Here is a 22,452-nt window from a genome sequence, read left to right on the forward strand (position 1 = left end):
GAAACAATCCCAATCTTTAAAGTATGAGTTGCTGATACTTTGCACACAAAGAGTTTGTGAGAATGGGATATTTTGGTGACTTGGAGAAGAATTGCAGTTGAGAATCTCTGTGAGAGAAGGCTGCATATTCATTACTGCAGGCTCTTCTTCTTCTGTTGGCTTTTTCCCAGTTAGGGGTCACCACAGCAGATCACCTGTCCACTCATGATTGGCAGTGGAGTTTTACGGTGTTGAGTTGCCAGTCCAGTGTCCAACCTTCCACAGAAGGCACACGCACGCACACACTCACACCTAGGGCCAACTTAGAGTGCCCAATTCACCTACAGCAATTACTGCAGACTCATGAGACTTGGAAAATATGTTAAATCAAGGCAAAGAAGGGTAGCTAGCACAGGAGGGCAGGCACTCAAAAAGATTAGCCATTGTTAGTAAAAAATGAAATCCTAGCTTGTTAGCTGTAAAGAAGTGAGAGAATCTTTAATGAATTAAATTATTACCAATCAAGCCTAGAACAAAGCAAGCATATGGGGGGAAGTTGGGAAATGCAAACACAAGCCTATAAATATTACTCTGTGTAGTATCCTGTTTAGCAAGACCAAAGACAATCATTCCATCAGTATTACAATATTTTGTTAGAGCCGGAAGTATTAAACGAGTTATTTGAGTGTGTGTGTGTGTGTGTGTGTGTGTGTGTGTGTGTGTGTGTGTGTGAGTATGTGTGTGTGTGTGTGTGGGTGTATGTGCTTTTTCTTCTTCAGATGAAGAAGGGTTCTACTTTTTCTCCCATGCTATTATTAGACCTTTTTTAACAAGGGAAGGCATAAGGTTCATAGTGTGAAAACAAAAATTGGAAAGTAGCACTTAAAAAGATAAACATCGGTTCTACTACGGGGTTTTTCAAATACATTTGATTGGCCTGTGGTTCTAAAGAATTAATTTCACAGCTGGGACCAACTGCAGCAATTCAGCAAATATCACACCTAATTGAATGTGCTGCAGTAGTCCATTTGAAACCATTGTTCTACACCTGTAGAAAATGTCTTCAGTTTTCTTTGGTATACTGCACTAGCTATAGAGAGTGACATAATTAGTCTTGCACACTACCTGGGTGTTTTCAAAGGCAGGGGACAACTTAATTTCCAGTAATGGGTTTAAAGCAGTACAGTGCATTTGTTCCCATGTTATTAGTACTGCTACCCAAGCACGTGGCATTTATTTAAGGGGGATTTTAAATCAGTATGATTCTTGAGTTGATCATAACTGGCCACACAATGCTCTAGCTGACCAACTAAAAATCCAAAATCACTGTTGCTAATGATGCTACAGATTAGGATTTAATGCCTGTAATAAATCTCTGCCAGTGCAGGAGTTTGTTTTTTACTGATCCAGCTAACTGATATTAGGCAAGCAATGAATGCATGATAAAAAAAATAAGGAAGTATCTAAAGCCTTTATGTCTGAAGCTGTGCAGTATTCATACGAAAAATATCTCAGGTTCAAGTTGCTACTTTTCACATTTCAAATATCAGAAAATGATTTTTAACACTAATGTTTATGTTGTGTATTTTGAAAGTTTATTTTATCTAAAGATGCATTTTATTTTATTTTTTTTATATTTTAGCCATATACTTATTTATAGTAAATCAAAATAGCAGGACTGAGCGAAAACAAGTGTAACACTTAAAGTTCAAAGTACTTTATTATCAATAATTAATAAGATAAGCGCTTTTGCTGTGTAGCTTCATCAGATCTTACATTCATTCTAAGATTCCACATCTTATATATACACAGGTTTTAAACAATTAATCAATCAAGTAAGTTAATTGGTATGATTCTTTAAAGAAGCAGGCAGACATCAAAGACCCAGCTTAATATACAAATCTGATAAAGATAAAACCATTTAAAAACAATCTCATATATAAAGTATACATAGGAAACACATATATAAAAAGTTATATATAAAAAATATATATAAAAAACATATCAGTTAGTACATATATATTTGTAATTAAAATAGATATTAGTGTGAGAAAGATTCTATAGACAAGTATGCTTAATGTCTAACATATAAAATTTCATATATATGTATGTATAAATTAATATAATGTCTTATAAAATAAAGTAACCACACTACATGTGGTAACTAAATCTATGATGTAATGACATGGTAGTGATATAAAAGACAATTCGTTTACAGAGAGATAGAATACTATATCTTAGAATGAATGTAAGATCTGATGAAGCTACACAGCGAAAGCGCTTATCTTATTAATTATTGATAATAAAGTACTTTGAACTTTAAGTGTTACACTTGTTTTCGCTCAGTCCTGCTATTTTGATTTACTATAACTTTGATTTATACTGCTTGCACGAGGGTTTACCAGCATAGCAGCAGCCTCCATTACTTGTTATATACTTATTTAGCCACATATTTATTTATTCAACTAGTAAAATAATCTGATCCATTGACCCTTTTCATCTATGATCTAAACCAGTGGCAATCAGAGAAACATTCATCAATACATAAACATGCATAATAAACATTAGTTACATAAACAATACATATGCACATATAAAGTACATAAGCAGGAACACATTTCAAGTCATTGATAAACACTTAAGCATTGTTAGCACAAAATTTGATCTGTTTGCACTAAAACAATACTGCCTGTAATTTCACAGATGTGCTAGAATGTTCTGTAGGAAATAATAAGACTGATTGTCACTAACATCTTGTGCTGCTCACACAGTAGTTATCCTGCATTACCTGTCCCTTTGCAAAAGGTGTACTGTTGATGGACATCGCGTGCTGCTCACACAGTAGTTATCCTGTGTTACCTGTTCCTTTGCAGCAGGTGTACTGATGATAAACATTGTATGTTGCTCATACAGTAGTCATCCTGCGTTATCTGTCCCTTTGCAGCAGGTGTACCATTGAAAGACATCATGTGCTGCTCACACAGTAGTTATCCTGTGTTACCTGTTACTTTGCAGCAGGTGTACTGATGATAGGCTCACACAGTAGTTATCCTGTGTTACTGGTTCTTTTGCAGCAGGTATACTGATGACAGACATCTTGTGTTGCTCACACAGTAGTTATTATAGGTTCATAGGTAGGTACTAGGCTATTGGACTTAGGACCTATATAAGCCTAGCCAAAAAGGTACCCTGACTTTTGCCACCCAAGAAAATTATTTTCCTGTGCCCCTGTTGAGCAGAGCCACAGAAGTGATCCCCAGGGTGAATTTCCTATTTCCCAACCAATCATCAAGATTTTTCTTGAAGAGTGCTAATGAGGAGCTTTGTTTGATATAGATAGGTAGTTTGTTCCAGAGTATGGGAAGTCTCTGGGACAGGAATCTATCCCTCCAGCATGTTCTGTTTATTGTGGTGACAAGGTTTAGGTCCTTAGAGCGTGTAGCTCAGAGGGATTGGGATTTCTTTAAGTGGAGCATGTCCAACAGCTCTGGTTATGGCATAGCTTTGTATGTTAGGCAGAGATCGCCTCTGAGTAGGCGATATGCGATGGAGTAAAGCTGGAGTTTTTTGAGACAATCTGCATAGGGCATCTGTTTGAGGCCAGTAATTCTCTTTGTATGGCATTTCTGCAGCCTTTCTAGTTGTTATAGATGTCTTGTGAGGTACATACCAAAAGGGGCATTGTACTCTATAATGGCTCTAATGAGTGATGAGTAGAGGGAAACAATTACCTCTTTATTCCTGGATGAGAAACCTTTTGTGATGAGGTGTGCCATGTAGAAGGATTTCCGGACTACTGTGGCGATGTGACTATCAAAGGAGAGACTACTGTCTACCTGTGATTCAAGGTCTCTTAACACACTTTCGGTGTTAAGGAGACTACCGCCTATGTGGTAGTTCATGGGTACAGAGTTTTTACCAAAAGGGATAACAATGTACTTGTGTTACCTGTTCCTTTGCAGCAGGTGTACTGATGATAAACATCTTGTGCTGCTCACACAGAAGTTATCTTGTGTTACCTGTTCATTTGCAGCAGGTGTGCTGATGGTAGAAATTGTATGGTGCTCACACAGTAGTTACCCTGTGTTACCTGTTCCTTTGCAGCAGGTGTACTGATGATAGACATTGTACGTTGCTCACACAGTAGTTATCCTGCATTACCTGTCCCTTTGTAGCAGGTGTACTGATGATAGTCATCGTGTGCTGCTCACACAGTAGTTATCCTGTGTTACCTGTTCTTTTGCAGCAGGTGTACTGATGATAGCATTGTATGTTGCTCACACAGTAGTTATCCTGTGGTATTTGTTCCTTTGCAGGAGGTGTACTGATGGTAGACATTTGTATGTTGCTCACACAGTAGTTATCCTATGTTACTGGTTCCTTTGCAGCAGGTGTACTGATGATAGTCATCGTGTGCTGCTCACACAGTAGTTATCCTGTGTTACCTATTCTTTTGCAGCCAGCAGGTGTACTGATGATAGACATTATATGTTGCTCACACAGTAGTTATCCTGTGTTACCTGTTCCTTTGCAGCAGGTGTACTGATGATAGTCATGACAGTACTCTAGGATCTTTTGCCTAAGTGAATGGTAATTTACATCCCATCTTATTTAAATGAATGGTACTTTAGATCACATCTTATTGACTGTGGTAATCTGTTCCAGATGGTGAGATCATTTTTTGAAATGACTTTCTCTCTTGTTGATACACGAAAGTTGATCTTACTGTGGTGGTGGCTCTATAACAATGCCCTCCATATTGTTAGATTTCTATATGTCAGCTACATAACTGTTCTAGTTAGGTGACTTGCTTAGTCACCCACTGTATGAACAGATACGGAGGGGATCAAATATAAGAATTTAGCATTTAACCTTCTGTTTTAAACGTTTCATCCTTTTCTGAATATTTTAGCAATTCTTTTAATGGAGTACTCTCTATGGCTGTTCCAACAAATATTCGTTTTCATTTTGACCCCTCTCAATATTTTAACGCATCTTCTGAACTGGAAAAAGGATCTCTCATGAATGAACTTCAAGACATCGTTTTGCCATGAGTAATTCAGAGGAATTGTGAAGATTATGTGTACTTACAAGGACTTCCATGGTGGTGCAGCAGTAGCGTTGTTGCCTCACAGCAAGAGGTTCTCCCGTTCGATTCTCGGCTGGAGTGTAGGGAGTGCCTTATGTGTGGAGTCTGCATGTCCTCCCCATGGTTGGGTGGGCGTTCAAAAGACATGCGTAAATGGGCGTGCCTTCGTTGAAGGTTGAATATCGAGCGGGCACCTCGGCGTTCGTGAAAATCTACTGCCAATCATTAGCAGACCGGAGTTCCACTGTGGCGACCCCTAACCGGGAAAAGCCGAAAGACAACAACAAGAAGGATTGCTATTGGTTTAGAATGAAACTTTACAAACATAATGATACAAATATATATAAATATAAGTACCATTTCTCTGGTCACTGGATGTGTTAATTGAAAATGTTTTTGCTGGCATTATTGGTAACATTTTTTGTTGAGTAGTGGAATCATGGAATTGTATTTTATTGATTATAAGGCAAGTAGTGGTGGAGAGCAATGCAGAAACTTTCATGTAGTACATAAGTTTCAGCATTGGGATTTGGTGGGTACATGTGCACTGTTTGCAGGTTAGGGCAGACAAATAGATGTGTATTGTGTTTTGGTAGTGGTGACTTTTATATATACACTTATGTATCTGTGTGTCCAAATCTGTATTGAGTAGTGGTACTATTAGGGAAAGGGTGTTTAGTACCCTAATGTGTAAGGTGGGGTCTAGGGCAGGGGTAGGCTTAAGGTTAGTAGACATGAGTAAGGTGGGGTTGGGGGTCCAGTGCAAGGTGCTTTCTTGGTGACATGTTTGATGGAATTTGCTCCTTTCATATACACATATCAGGAAGAATGATCAGTCATTTGACCCCAGTGATATGAAGCTCATGACATAGTAAAACACTGCATACATACAGTGATATGAACACAGTCCATCCTCAATACAGCTGTCCTGAGTAATGATCCTCTTATTCACATTACTAAATATAATCTTCCAATGACAAGACTCATACCATATATGTTTAATGGTAGATGTTTAATTTGGGAGGTCATTGTCCCATTGTACTCATCCCTCATTAGACCCATTATAGAGTACAGTGCCCTGTTTGTACCTCACAAGACATCTGCAACAGCTGGAAAGGCCGCAGAAAAATACTTCACTAAAAGAATCACAGGCCTAAAGCAGATGCCCTATGCTGACAGTCTAAAAAAAACCTCCAACTATACTCTGTGGCATATCGTCTACTCAGAGGTGATCTCTGCTTACCATACAAGGCCATCTCAAACCCTGAGCTGTTGGACATGCTCCACTTAAAGTAATCCCAATCCCTCAGAGCGACATGCTCCAGGGATCTAAACCTTGTCATCACAATGAACAAAACATGCTGGAGGGATAGGTTCCTGACCCAGAGACTCCCCATTCTCTGGAATAGACTGCCCATACATGTCAGGCAGAGTGCCTAGTTGACTCTCTTCAAAAGGAACCTTGATGATTGGATGGGAGATAGGAAATTCACCGCAGGGATCATGTCAATCGTGCTGCTAGACAGGGGTCCAGGGAAGTAAATATTGTGGGAAGAAATATCCAGGGTATTGTTATGGCTAGGCTTGTATAGGCCCTAGGGCTGATAGCCTATTACCAATCTATGAAAATATGAACCTATAATGTAAATAGTGTACATAGTTATTTAAGATGTTATGTATGAATAATATGGTATTCATTCAAATGTTTGAAAAATAAAAAAAAAATTCAGGAGGAACTCTGATGTGAAGTACTGCAACTATAGCAATCCAGAAGCATGAAATATGAAATGCAGACCTTAATTAGAAACAGTGTTTGCACCATGTAGTTTATGTAGTAGCTGTCCAGCTTCTCTTTTTCACTACATTAAATGTTCACTATTGTATGTAGTATATACAGAGCTGGATTTCAATCAAATGAGGCTCTAGGCAGGGCAATGGACTAGATCCCCCAACAGCCATACCAGTACTCCAGTACTTGACATGTAGGCCAGATTTAAAAACTAGATCTGAAGAAATCTACAAGGATGAAAGCACTTATCCCAATAAAGGAATGATGTATAGTCGGTCTCTTTTTTGAAGAAGGAGGATTTGGAACTGGAGTTTTTTCTTTTAGAAGTACAATTATTTAGTTGACAAGATTGCTCTAAACAGTTTGACTCATGACAATCCTGTATTGGAATTGCTATAAAACACTGATCAAATATGTTAATGTGGATACCATCTTGCTGTTTACTCTTAGAATGATTGCAGAGATTTGGATATAATTTAAAACTTTTATTACAAATTTTACAGCAAAAACACTGATAGCCATTTGATGGACAAAACAAAATGTTTTCACATTCAAAACAGACATAGAATGAGCAGCAGTAAACGTCTTTTCCATTGAAATTCACTTTTGCTGAGAATGCATCTGGCAACCCATTAAACCTCAACAGATGTACTTAGCTTCATAATCAAATTGCTTATAGTAAAGCACCAATTAATGTTTATATGAAAGCTGCAGGAGTTTAAAATGGATACAAGTGTCCTTTTTCAGGGGCAGCCCAGGAGCACTGTCTGGTGAAGCAAGTCTGGCAGGCTCAAACAATAGACAATTAAACGTTGAAGGACTGAAACCCTGCACTTCAGGAAGCAGGGCATTAACAGCTCATAACTTGACTTATCTCTACTAAGTATTAGACAAACTGTTTAAGCTCAACACAATGCATTTCACACTCATGCAGCTGCAAAGCACAAGTTAAAAATACATTCATATAACAATAACCCACGACTGGGTGTGGGTACTGCTGGATTTACCCATGGTTGTTGTGGTTTGGTCACAAGTGTGATGCCAGAGTGACCAAACAAAGCCAACTGTGGGTAAATCAGCATTAGCCATACCTAGCCATGGGCTATTGCTATTATACAATGACATTATTTAAGAAAACATGTTAATAACTTTTCTTAAATAATGTCCTTGTATAATGGCACCATACTGCTCGTTTGCATTTTTCCCGGTATCCTGGGGCTTTCTTGATGCACTGCACATGCATATGGGACTTACCTTTCCCATGCTTATGCAGTACATCAGTGCTGTGTAAAGGAAGCAACTGAGAAAGGAAGATCTGCATGGCTTTCTTTGTTTTTAATTAAAAAAAAAAATGAAACCAACATACTTTCAACTTATGAGAGAGATGGGACAGAGAAAAGATAAGGATAATCAGGTACGTGTCTCTAGTTTTGCATAATGTTTCTGATTATCCTTTTATTTTTCTCTGTCCCATCTGTCTCATTCATTTGAAGGTTCTGGTTTTTGAAAGTTTATTTTTTTGCTATGCTAATATATGCCGTGTTTTTGTAGCATATATTATTAGAAGAAAGTCCGGGCAACTGGACTATTTTTCCATTGGTATATGCTCGATTTTCAGTGGGAACGCTGGTTGGGCTGACCTATCAGCATGCTCCTTTTTGAACGTTAATGGCCAGTCATTGTATAATAGTTAATATTTTACAATAAACTGGTAGACTTCAAGCAGTCTAGCTTTATTCAAAGCCAGATAATGCACACACTGCTAGCAAACAACAAAACAAAAAAAATCAAGAATCGTATCCAAAGAGCATAGTTCATATGATGATGCTCCTATTTACTAAAATTGATTCCTTCCTTTACACTATAAGTAGCTTGAGATTCAGGAACTAAGTATGTATTTATATATATATATATCTGTATACACACACACACACACACACACACACACACACACACACACACACACACACACGACCATCTGTTATTGACCCTTATATGACTGCATAATTTAGATTTTGCTTGCAATCAAATGAATGAACAAATACTTAAATGACTGAGAAGTACGTTTCAGCTTGCTACTGTAAGAATGGGTTCCTATTAGAACCATGAACGCTTGAAATTCCAAATGTCATATGGTCGACACCATATGATCGAAATTTCAAGCGTTCGAAGGTTAAACATAACGGTGCCATTCGGTGCCAAATGGGAGAATTTCCCTTTTCTGCACTGAAGTGTGATCTCGGAGTTGGTATATTTAAGTAGGGGGGTGTGGGGGGTGCAGGGGGTCTTGCCCCCCTGCCTGCACTGTTAAGGTAAGTTTATTTTTATTTTGTTTTATTATATATTCCCACTTTTAAACTTTAATCATATGTTGTCGAACATATGGAATTCGAAGTTTTGAAAAGTTTGAATATATAATATAGACCCATAGGAACTATACAATGATGCCCATTCGATCCCCCAAGCCATCCCAACATCTTAGCTCAAGATTCAGAAACAAAGATTCAAAAATCAGAAATAAATTTTAAATATTTCTATTATACATTTAGATAGTTGCTAGAATAACAAGCTTTGCATTAGCAAGCATTTTTTGAATGACACACATCTAAAACTCATATGCCACTCATTATTTAATTACTGCAATCTATAACAATTTGCCAGAAAAACACAATTTTACAAGAAACAGCCCAAAATACATCTCAATTTCTTTGCAAAAGCAATTTGGGCAATGCCAAAAATAAACAGAGGGTCAAAGACCCTATAAGGGACACATTTTATTTATTATTCTTTTATCTAATTGCTAACCAGGTAAACCCATTGGACAAAGTGTTCCTTTTCAGGGATGACCCAAGAACACTGTCTGAGTGACTTGCTCAAAGTCTCAAAATGGAGGTGAAAGGAACCAAACCCTGTACTCTTGGCTACTGGAAGCAGTTCATTAATACCTTAAGTGACAGACAAACCTTAAAACAACAAGTATTGTATGGACATTGAGTACTGGGAAACTGTAAGGACTGGCATTATTGACTGACTGTGATCCTCAGTCATTTATTAGAAGCTGGAGAAGTTAATGAAGGTCTGGTGGTTGGTGCTGAGGATTAGGACACCAAGCTCTTAGTAAGCTTCCATCGCTATTAAGACATACACAGTTTGACTCTTTCTGCTTCTGTTTGTCTACTGTGTGATTCTGAGAAAGTCACTTAACCATGAGGGAGAAATTTTTCTGAATGATAACAATTATGACTCTTCTACAACATCAACAGAACTGTTTGGTGGGATAGGTATATTTCACAGAGGACACCACTGCTTTGGAATAGGTTTTCCATCCACATAAAACAAAGTTCATCCTTGTTCATATTCAAGTACAATTTAGAATTATGGATGGGAAACAGAAAAATTTACCCCAGGACTGCCTCCTGTACCACTAACAAACAGAGGCAGCTCCTAAATGCATTACCTCATACAGGGGTCCTCTCAAATTATCTATGGTATGATCCAAGTTATTCTCATTTGGGGTAATATATAATTATCAACCAAGGCCAATATATAACCAAATAGGATAAGTCATTTTAAGCACAAAAAGCTAAATTAGTTGGGCTACAAATGGCCTGCAAGGGCAGCTAGCCTAGTGCTTACTTATGAACCTATTAGGAAGGTGTAAATACTGACATCACTGATAATTCTCAGTGACTTACTAGAAAGTGTTTTAGGAGGTCTTTATTTTCAGGGGTGAAGCCAGGAATTTTCAAAATTTTCACAATGGAATCATATTGCATTCCCTCTATAAAAGGTATAGTTAAGTCATGTTATGGCATCATAGTACAGTGAGACATATCCCACCTATGTCACAGTAAAAGGCATAGGTCATATAATAGCCTTGTAGTACACTGTACCACCTCCTGGTGAGCGTTGGGTTTTGGTTGTGGTACAATATCTCCTTTGACTTTTTGGTTGTGATACATTATCTCCATTGACTTTTTGGTTGTGGTACATTATCTCCTTTCACTCTTTGGTTGTGGTACATTATTTCCATTGATGTTTTGGTTGTGGTACATTATCTCCTTTGACTTTTTGGTTGTGGTACATTATCTCCATTGACGTTTTGGTTGTGGTACATTATCTCCTTTGACTTTTTGGTTGTGGTACATTATCTCCATTGACATTTTGGTTGTGGTACATTATCTCCATTGATGTTTTGGTTGTGGTACATTATCTCCTTTGACTCTTTGGTTGTGGTACATTATTTCCATTGACTTTTTGGTTGTGGTACATTATCTCCTTTCACTCTTTGGTTGTGGTACATTATCTCCATTGACATTTTGGTTATGGTACATTATCTCCATTGACTCTTTGGTTGTGGTACATTATTTTCATTGACGTTTTGGTTGGGGTACATTATCTCCTTTCACTCTTTGGTTGTGGTACATTATCTCCTTTGAAGTTTTGGTTGTGGTACATTATCTCCATTTACTTTTTGGTTGTGGTACATTATCTCCATTGACTCTTTGGTTGTGGTACATTATTTTCATTGACTTTTTGGTTGTGGTACATTATCTCCTTTCACTCTTTGGTTATGGTACATTATCTCCTTTGACGTTTTGGTTGTGGTACATTATCTCCATTTACTTTTTGGTTGTGGTACATTATCTCCATTGACTCTTTGGTTGTGGTACATTATCTCCTTTCACTCTTTGATTGTGGTACATTATCTCCTTTGACGTTTTGGTTGTGGTACATTATCTCCATTTACTTTTTGGTTGTGGTACATTATCTCCATTGACTCTTTGGTTGTGGTACATTATCTCCTTTCACTCTTTGGTTGTGGCACATTATCTCCATTTACTTTTTGGTTGTGGTACATTATCTCCATTGACTCTTTGGTTGTGGTACATTATCTCCTTTCACTCTTTGTTTGTGGTACATTATCTCCTTTGACTTTTTGGTTGTGGTACATTATTTTCATTGACTTTTTGGTTGTGGTACATTATCTCCTTTCACTCTTTGGTTATGGTACATTATCTCCTTTGGCGTTTTGGTTGTGGTACATTATCTCCTTTGACTTTTTGGTTGTGGTACATTAACTCCATTGAATTTTTGGTTGTGGTACATTATCTCCATTGACTGTTTGGTTGTGGTACATTATCTCCTTTCACTCTTTGGTTGTGGTACATTATCTCCTTTGAGTTTTTGGTTGTGGTACATTATCTCCATTGACGTTTTGGTTGTGGTACATTAACTCCATTGAATTTTTGGTTGTGGTACATTATCTCCTTTGACTTTTTGGTTGTGGTACATTAACTCCATTGAATTTTTGGTTGTGGTACATTATCTCCATTGACTGTTTGGGTGTGGTACATTATCTCCTTTCACTCTTTGGTTGTGGTACATTATCTCCATTGACTTTTTGGTTGTGGTACATTATCTCCATTGACTGGTTGTGGTACATTATTTTCATTGAATTTTTGGTTGTGATACATTATCTCCATTGACTGTTTGGTTGTGGTACATTATCTCCTTTCACTCTTTGGTTGTGGTACATTATCTCCTTTGACTTTTTGGTTGTGGTACATTATCTCCATTGACGTTTTGGTTGTGGTACATTATCTCCATTGACTGGTTGTGGTACATTATTTTCATTGACTTTTTGGTTGTGATACATTATCTCCTTTCACTCTTTGGTTGTGGTACATTATTTCCATTGATGTTTTGGTTGTGGTACATTATCTCCATTGAACTTTTGGTTATGGTACATTATTACCTTTACATTTTTGGTTGTGGTACCTTATCTTCTTACTCACACCACAGAGGCTGGCTTTTTTTTACAACAAGGGTCTGTATGCTGCTTGTTAGACTCGACTTGCAATGCAGTGACAAGCCTCTGTACCATATCATGGTAACCACTATCACTGAAGTCTATTTATACCAGTGCGGTACCACTTCATGAACAATGTCTGACAGTGACTATGTTAAACATTAAGCAACATTTACTAGAATGTACTGTATATATTAATAATGCTTAACTCTACTATGTTGTTTGTAAATAAATCATGAATTGTAAGCTCCTATATTGCATAGATCTTTAAATTTCTAGTCTCCCACCAGGACACAAGTGCTCTTCAGCAATTACATTCTGCTTGCTGGTGGAGACACTGAAGTGCTAGAAAAATAAAGAACAGAGTACCTTGCATAGCTGTCTGACTTTTTGTTCACCACAGTCGGTGGTTTTCTTTGGGTCAGAGTTGTTTGTAATATATTGGAAGGAGGAAGCAAAAGGAGAGTGGTTTTGTGTTTCTCCTATGTAGCCTGTCTCTGGACATTTCCTGCATTTGATTAAATAAATTACATTTTTGGAAGTGCATATAAATGAACCCTGTACTTTCAAACTTTTGTTCGGTGAAATTATTATTTTGGAAGCTGTATAGATCATGTGACATATTTTGCTTCTTGAATGGTTGCAGGGTTTTGTGCCATTTGAGAATATGTTCTACTCTGGTCAAAGCGTGCTTCTAATAAGAAGAGCCTTTGGATTTGGTAATTGTTTAAATGACAGTAGTAGAAGTGCTTGAAAACGTTTGTCATCCCCACTGAACACTGGTTGGAGGTCCCTTATAATTTTGTACAGTCTTTAATTTCTGGATGATATGTTGTCACTAGTGGAACTCTGTCATAGGGGTTCTTCTCTTTATACCAAAGAAGCTGTTTTCATGGCCGCTGTATTGCTCTGTCTACGGCTCTGTCAAACTCCCTGGCACAGTGACCTTGGGCAAGCATGGTGTCTTTTAGCTGTGACAGCTGTATGTCTCTTTCTGCCTCACTAAAACCAATGTGGTGATACTGAAGTGTTTGATTGTAATTAACTGACTTCTTTATGTGGCTGGGATGATCTCTGCTTCTGTGTAGATACATCTGTCTCTCAGTTGGTGTCCTGTAGGCATATGCATGTAATATATAAAGCAAAAACTCCGACTGAAGAAATGCCAAAGTGTTTATTCAACTGAATGCAAACAAGTGCAGAGCTTTCAAGTAGAACCCTTCATTTTTGCTAACATTTCCAAAACGACTGATCTAATTTATATATATTTCTGAAGTAAACGCAACAGTAGCCAACCAATAAAAACTTGACAACAATTAGTATATGTACCAGAAACTTAGCAATGATTAAAACATTAGGCAATAAGCATTGATTAAAAAAACTTCAATTAAAGATAGCCAAACATCACATTTTGAGGATGTAAATCAGTGCAATTGCCTTTGTTTTTAACTAAAACTGGTTTAATGCTAACAACATTGTTTAAAACAGGTTTTAAATCAGCCCCCTAGTCTTTAAATCCAGCTATATTCGCTATATTCTAAAGAATTATTAAGATCACAACCCCTAATATGTTTCTGTATCACATCTATTACTCTAAACCTAAACTCATGAGTTTCATCATTATCTAAGATATGTTTGCAAACATTAGTTAAGATCTTCCAACGTCTATCAGACTTATGCTCAATAATATGGTCTTTGAACCTATGACTGCATTTCCCAACATAAAAACAGGAGCATTTTATGCAAGTTCCAAGATAGACCAGATGGGTAGTGCTACATGTGATGTAACAATAAAAAGTAAATATTCTCTTACTTCTTGGGTGAATGAAGGTGCTATTTGAAAAAAATATCTTTACAGCAACTACAATTACAGCAGGGGAATGTTCTGATTTTGTTAGTGGTCTCATTGCTATTAGCTATATTAAAGTGATTATAACATAATCTTATTTTATTATTTATTTTTTTTTATTTTACATTTGTTGAATCTTTTCTTTAAATTAAAATCTTCTCTTTAAATTCTTACGGTTCCTGTAAGGAAACCTCGGTCTGTCATGTAGCAGATGTTCCATTTCAGGCATAGCCCATAAAATATTCCAATTTTTCTGTATTATATTTCTTACATAACTGGAAAGCTCTGCACTTGTTTGTATTCAGTTGAATAAACAGTTTGGTGCTTTTTCATTCTGCGTTTTTGCTCAGTATATCAATTCTATACTCTGACTTGGTTCACCATAATCATCCAGTTTTTGTGTTCATGTGCTTGTAATGTCCTAGTAAACTTAGTATCAAGGAAGGTTACACTTGAAGTTGAGTACCCCAAAGAGAGTTTAATAGAGCAGAGGATTCTGTTGAATCCTTGGTGGAATTCCTTAAAGGAGTCAATGTTATGTGTCCAGATTATAAAAAATATGTCATTAATAAAATGGGAAAAAAATCCTCTTCTAGGGTTGCTACAAAGAGGTTTGCATATTATAGAGCCATTCTGATGCACATTGCAGTACTGCCCATAGTCTGAACATAATGTTTCCCATTAAAGGTAAAATTGCAATGTGTCAGAATCAGTTCTATAACTTCTCCCACAATATCTGGAGTAATGTTGCAATGATCTGTTTTCTCTTCTAATTACTTGAGGCAGGCAGCAGTTCCATCTTCATGTTTGTGGATGTACCATCCATTTTGGCTAAAGTAGTGGTAGGTGGAAGGTCATAGGATTTTAACAAAATGTGAAGAAAATCTGTGGTGTCTTGAATGTAGCTGTCCCTCTCACTGACTGGTGGTTTCACAATTTTCTCTACAAACCCAGAAATTCCTTCTATCAGGGTTCCTTTACCTTACACTATTAGTCTTCCCAGATTTTCTGGTTTATGGATTTTTGATAGCATGTAGAAATCTCCTGGCATAAGCTGATTTGAAATTATGTCAATTATTTTGTCCTGCGTGGAAACTGGGAAGGCTTTGATAAGATTCTTTAGTTCTTTTGTGTACTCTTGAGTTGGATCCTCAGTCAGCTGTCTGTAGTAATTGTGATCAGAAAGCTGTCTATTATTTTTAGCAATATAGTCGGCATGGTTCTAGATAACCAATGCAAACCCTTTAACTGCCTCTTTTATGATGATGTTGTGGCTGGATTTCAAGGACTTCTATCTCAGAAAGATTGCTTGTTTAGACAAGACTTAACAACTTACAAATTATAATTTATTATTTTCCTTTTCTGCATTTAAATAATCTCCTTACCCATCTCTTGCTTTGACATTTATTGTCTAGTTAAATGTCAAAGCAGTCTGTCTGAGTGTTATCTTCTCTGCTAAATGAACACTCACTCTAATGTAACATGCCAACTTTGATTTTTATAGCATGTTTCAACCCTGTTCCACAGTTTGTCTCTCTCTTTTTCTCTTTCCATCACTCTCACACGTGCGCGCGCGCGCACACACACACACACACACACACACACACACACACACACACACACACACACACACACACACACACACACACACACACATTGTCTGTCTCTGTAGTCCAAGGTATATTTTTTGCATAAAAGCATTTCTTATGATTTTTTTTTACCCATTTGGAAATAAATGATGTATTTCCCCTTGCAGGCATGAATGGATATTTAAGCAGTGTATTTAACATCAGTAACTTAATAACAACTCTTAACAAAGGGCTCATATCACCTTGGAAACTTGAATGATTGCAAAATCTATGTTAGTCCCATAAAAGGTACTACATCACATCTATGTTCCAGTGTCTTATTTTCTGTTTGTGGACCAACATGGCATTTCTTTATTTTTTAATTTTTTTTTCTAACTAAAGACACAAATTGTACATAGTTAGCTTTGGATGTAACGTAGAATTGTAATCATGTACCTTTTGCGGTGAAATATCATATTTGCTTTAAAGCACAATCATATGTATATGGCTACATGTTTATGTTATTCAAATTGATGATTCTGAAGATTACAACTAACCAGACTGCCCTTCCCCATAAATGATGCAACCCTGAGGCAGACTTGACAAAATCCTTTGAAAAACAGGTGCATTTTCAAGCCACTGTTAGGTGAATCCTAATCTTCCAAATCACCTACAAATTATTCTTTGCACAAATATTGTTACAGCAATAACTTGCTGTTGGCTACATGCACACATATAGTTCTAAGTGCTTCTGAAACCATTAAAATTAAGCCATCCATCCACTGCTGTCAGGTTCCATACAGCTTTTGAAGCAATACCATGAATAACTAAAACTATCCAGAGTTTAAAATGGAAGTAGGAAATGGAAGTAAAGATTTCCAGATATTTCTTCCTTCTGACATACATACACACACACACACACACACACACACACACACACACACACACACACACACACACACACACACACACACACACACACACACAAAACTATTATTGATTCAGAATCACCAATATAGATGTGACAGGAAACCAAACCCAGAGAAAGCTAAAACAAACACAGGGAGAACATGGAGACTCTGCACAGAAGATACCCCAAAAGCAAACTAAACAGGCTAATGAAGTTATGGTTGGCTGCCACAATCTGTAGATACATTATAACTAATACTAAAAGTCAAATATTGGTATCATAAGCATACTCAGAACTCACAATTAAAAAATATAGATCAAAGCTAATATCAGTTCCTTTTTCAACAACCACAATCTCTTTTTCTATCAAATGTACAAGTTAATAGTACCAGTACTTTTGCCTCTAATTTGGGACTTTTTACTTCATCCCTAATTCTGGAGGTAAAAAGATAAGAACTATGTCAAGCTATACCTCTCAAATATCCCTTATCTTGTCTCATATTTCTTTCTTCATTCTTGTAAACTTTTAGATTTTTTTTTGTTAAATCACCAAGAATTACAATAGGTAAAGATAGACATTAGAGCTTCTTACTTCTCAATGTTCACAAAATATAAGCTGATGTAAGACCAGTTCTTCTTTTTTAATTTAATTAAAGCAGTATTAAAACAATAAATAAACAATAAAAAAATCCCAAATTTAGACCCTTGCCCTACCATTATTTTTGGCTTTGCACAGATTCGAGTCATACAGACACACAAAAGCCACAGAGATAGCTGGAAACTATAACTTAAAATAGAAATCTTACTTGGGGAGCTCCTTGAGTTCTGAAATCCCTGACACAAACATAAGAAACATATAGCTCACAGCTTTCTAAGCTGTAAAACAACACTGCTTTTATTGTCTGTTGTGCAACTCAAATCAGTTCTCATGACCCAAGACTGCCAGCCTGGAAGCCATTTCACTATCACACAGAGGAGTAGCTGAACCCACCCTCTCTTGTAACATTAATTTTAATAGCAATTCAATTTCATGAAGAGTAGCAGACCCTGCCCCATTTTCTAATATTAATTGCTTTATTTCTGTAGTTTGTAGTCAGGAAGTTAAGGAATGTAAATAGGATGATCTGCTACTAAATGCTGCAAGCAAGCAAAACAAAAGCATACTCAATGAAGATTCAACACTGCAAAGACTTAGTTAACATTGGAAAATGCTCTGCTTATACCCTTACGTGTAAAATTACATGTTTTGCTATGTTTGTGCCTTAGGGCAATTTGTGGAGTATTTTTTGTTAGTTTGGCTGTGCAGCTTTCCACAGGAGATATATCGCATTCAGCAAATACACAGCAGCACCCCTGCATATTTTAAAATGCACACTTCTGTGTATGCCTCCTGACACCCAGGAGGTTAATGGCTGAAGGTTGGAAGTAGGAAATGTAAGTAGAGATTTCCAGATATTTCTTCTTTCTCACATACACACACACACACACACACACACACACACACACACACACACACACACACACACACACACACACACACACACACACACACACACACACACACACACACACACACACATTCACCTACCCCCCATACACAATCCTTTCTGTAATGGCAAAGTACTTCAGTGCATAAATGCTTTTTCCACGGTAGAATGGAAAACTGCTTAAATAAATCTGCTTTTTTCTAAGCAAAACTGCAAACTGCTTAACTGCTATTTTCCATATAGACAGTAAGTCATTCTTGGAACTTTCCAAGAATAATCATGTTTAAACTGTAAAGCTCCAGGAAGCCTCACCTTCATCAGTTCTATATTTGAACCAATGAGAGGCAGCAGCCCAGTGGTAATCATTACCACTGAGCAGCCAAGCATTTATTCCTTAAGAGGCAGGTGTGCGTGAGATATTCTTTTTTCTGAAATGTTTATGGGGCCCCCTGAAAGCACCAAGCCTTAGGCAGCTGCCTAGTTTGCCTTGTGCTGGAACAGACCCTGAGTATATGTGAGATCATTTAACTCACACATTGCAGAAGTCACACTTAATGTGTAAGAAACATGGCAAGACATTTTGTAGATGAAGACTTGGCCATGTGCTATTGTTGTTTTTAATAATTCAGATGCAAAAATAAAGTGATATAATTAAATCTAGTGAGTTCAAATGCACATTACATCTCCAATAAAAAATATTCAAATCACTTCATATACACATCTGTCTTCAAACTTACCCAAACATTATTGCCATCATTGCTACTTCACAGTCAAGCAAACTATTCCACATATTTATCATCATCACACACACACACACACACGGGCGGCCACGGTGGTGCAGTGGTTAGCATTGCCGCCTCACAGCAAGAGGTTCTCCGGTTCGATCCTCGGCTGGGGTGCCTTCTGTGCGGAGTCTGCATGTCCTCCCTGTGGTCGCATGGGTTTCCTCCGGGTGCTCCGGTTTCCTCCCACATCCCAAAGACATGCTGCAGGTGGATTGGATACTCTAAATTGGCCCTAGGTGTGTGTGTGAGTGTGCCTTCTGTGGAAGGTTGGGTGCCGGGCTGGCAACTCAACACCGTAAAACTCCACTGCCAATTAATGTGCGGACAAGGTGATCCGCTGTGGCGACTCCTAACTGGGAAAAAGCTGAAAGAAGAAGAAGAAGACACACACACACACACACACACACACACACACACACACACACACACACACACACACTATTCCACATATTTATCATCACACACACACACACACACACACACACACACACACACACACACACACACACACACACACACTATTCCACATATTTATCATCACACACACACACAAACACACACACACACACACACACACACACACACACACACACACACACACACACACACTTTCTCAGATTCTGTAGATGTGCAAACCTCAATCAAAATGGAAATATATCAATCATTCAAAATGCTTTCAAGCCTGCATCAGATCTGCTACACAAATAAAAAATATGTCCAGGGAAAGTGACTAGTACCAAAGCAAGAAATCAAAGAACATATAGTAAAGCATCCTTTTCTTTCATGTGTCTCATTAACTCTCCCCTGAATTTGGAAGATTTCAGCAAGCACATTCCTTTTTGCATTTTCAAATTAGTAAAGACCTGCTAAAACTTAAGTGTTATAAAGCAGACAAAACTTGCAGTTATACTTTTTTTCTGAATGTCATCAAACTAAATTCCCCTTTTCCTTTGTATGTCTCATTAACTCTCTCCTGAATTTGGAACAGTTTAACAAACGCACTCCTTTCTTGTAGTATCACATTACTAAAGACCTGCTAAAACTTAGGTATTATAAAAATATTATAAAGCAGACAAAACATGCATTTATACTTTTTGTTTCTGCATGCTGTCAAACACAATCCCCCACCTCTAATGGCAATACTAGTCATAGAAATCCTTAGATAAAGCTGACTGCCATTTCTTGTTTATACGTTTCATTTTAAAAACATGCTCATGTTGACTCCCCTTCTCAAGATTTGCATTTTCAAACAGATATCTACTACTGTAATATCTTAAATAATACAAACTAAGCATTTGTTTTTTTTTTTAACTGAGAAGGATTATTAATGCGTTAGACCATATTCATCCAAAATGTGGATTCGCAAGCAAGTGTAATCAGCTTCAGTTGTGAGATGTACATTACCCCGGAAAACAACCATAAATAAAATAAATAAAATATATGATGCAAACTAATGGACTTCAAACATGCATAGTATAGATGAACAGGTATTAGATTTTTGTTCACACTACTGAAATCACATCCTGACATTTTTAGTGAAAAATAATGTAATGTCTTACAAAAATGCTTAAATTTCAGAGTTTTGTTAATTATAAGTGAGCTTGTTCTGCCACTTTGACCTAATGATACAGAAGTATAATCAGTAGTTGTCCTATACCTGGGGGATAAAAAGGACCACAAGGCCTTTTGGTTGCCCCCTACATTCTCATTGTAATGAGTTCTCAGTTTTGTATATCTTCCTCAAAACATAAGCACTGGTTATATTAACAGTGCTATACTCTGCAAAATGGCCTTCCAGAATATTTATTTATTTATTTATTTGTGTTTCAGAATCTGGCAGCACTGGGCTTTCAAAGCATTTTGAAGGCAGTACGCATCCCATTATACAGCCCTATCTGCGACCACTATATAAGTGCAGGACATAAATCCTTAGCTTAGCACAGTTTTGCCAAAATTATTGTTATTTTTTTTTTGTGGCACTTTGCTCCCAATATATATTGAGCATCAGCCTCCTCGCTGTCATTTAGCCTTTCATTCCCAATCATTAAGGAAGATCTGACAAAGAGTGACTGTTGTTTAGACAGACATCAGGTGTGGTTTGCATTTTCTATTTTTTTCTCCCCAGCACTAAATAGGGTACGCACAGCTAGGCACTGGGAAGAGGCAAGCAATGGGACATGCCAAGATGATGTCCCCTGAATTCCACAAAGGGTGTTCATTCCAAGCAGCTCTGCCTCTGCTCTTGCAGCATGAACAATGGTCTGTTCAAGTTTTAGCAAGGAGTTCCCACCACTTAGTGTGTTTCTGAGTGCATGCAAACCCTCTCACTCCCAGGAGACGTGAGTGAGCCATGTCCTTCATTCTTCCCCCTCCCTACCTGGCTCCTCCAGTACCAGGGGTGCAAATCAAACCCCAGTTGTCTGGGTCACAGTCAGAGCTATGTACTCTGCACCACGGATGCAGGCTTCTTAACTTACAGAGCGTGTATGATGACTGTGAATGTGATAGCAAACCTGGAAGACAAGTGACAAGCATCAAAGTGAGAAAAGCCTTATTTTTTTAAGTGCACTTTCAGAAACAGCTCATACAGATTGTCTAGTGTCAGCTTTTTCAAATCCCATTGGATTGATGCATTGAGGCTGATGCATCAAGATCCATTACACTGCATCATGGAAACATAAGTGGACCAACCCCCCTACAGGTGTCATGCAAAAGCCCATTTCAGAGATGCATTGAGGACATTTGCTAGATTTGCATCACTGTGATAAGAGCCATTATAGTAGGAAGCCAACAACACTTCACATTTTATATGTGTGTGTGTGTGTGTGTGTGTGTGTGTGTGTGTGTGTGTGTATATATATATATATATATATATATATATATATTTATATTTATATTTTTATATATATATATATATATATATATATATATATATATATATATATATATATATTCATTGAGAGGCATTCAGAATTTAACTTGTTTACAACTAAAACAATGATGAATAGTTAACTTTGCAAGTGACAATGTTTTCAGGCTTAGTTGGACCTCTCTTGAGACAGTCATGGACATCCCAAGGTAGACTGACCTAACTACTTCAGGAACACTTTCATATGGCACTTCTTTCTTAGGCATGCTGTGTGCTTAAATCTTAATTATTTGGCTTAGACTCTATAAACAGTTTA

The 22,452-nt window shown here is 37.3% G+C and overlaps 1 protein-coding gene across 1 annotated transcript in view; it reads left to right on the top strand.

Moving 5' to 3' along the window:
• CLCN1 (chloride voltage-gated channel 1) overlaps window positions 1–22,452 on the top strand; it is a 2,440,475-nt gene that overhangs the window by 652,266 nt on the left and 1,765,757 nt on the right. The gene's annotated exons all lie outside the window — the stretch shown is intronic.

Source organism: Protopterus annectens, chromosome 8.part0 (genome assembly GCF_019279795.1).
Source record: "Protopterus annectens isolate FY-2018-M chromosome 8.part0, PAN1.0, whole genome shotgun sequence".
NCBI lineage: Eukaryota > Metazoa > Chordata > Ceratodontiformes > Protopteridae > Protopterus > Protopterus annectens.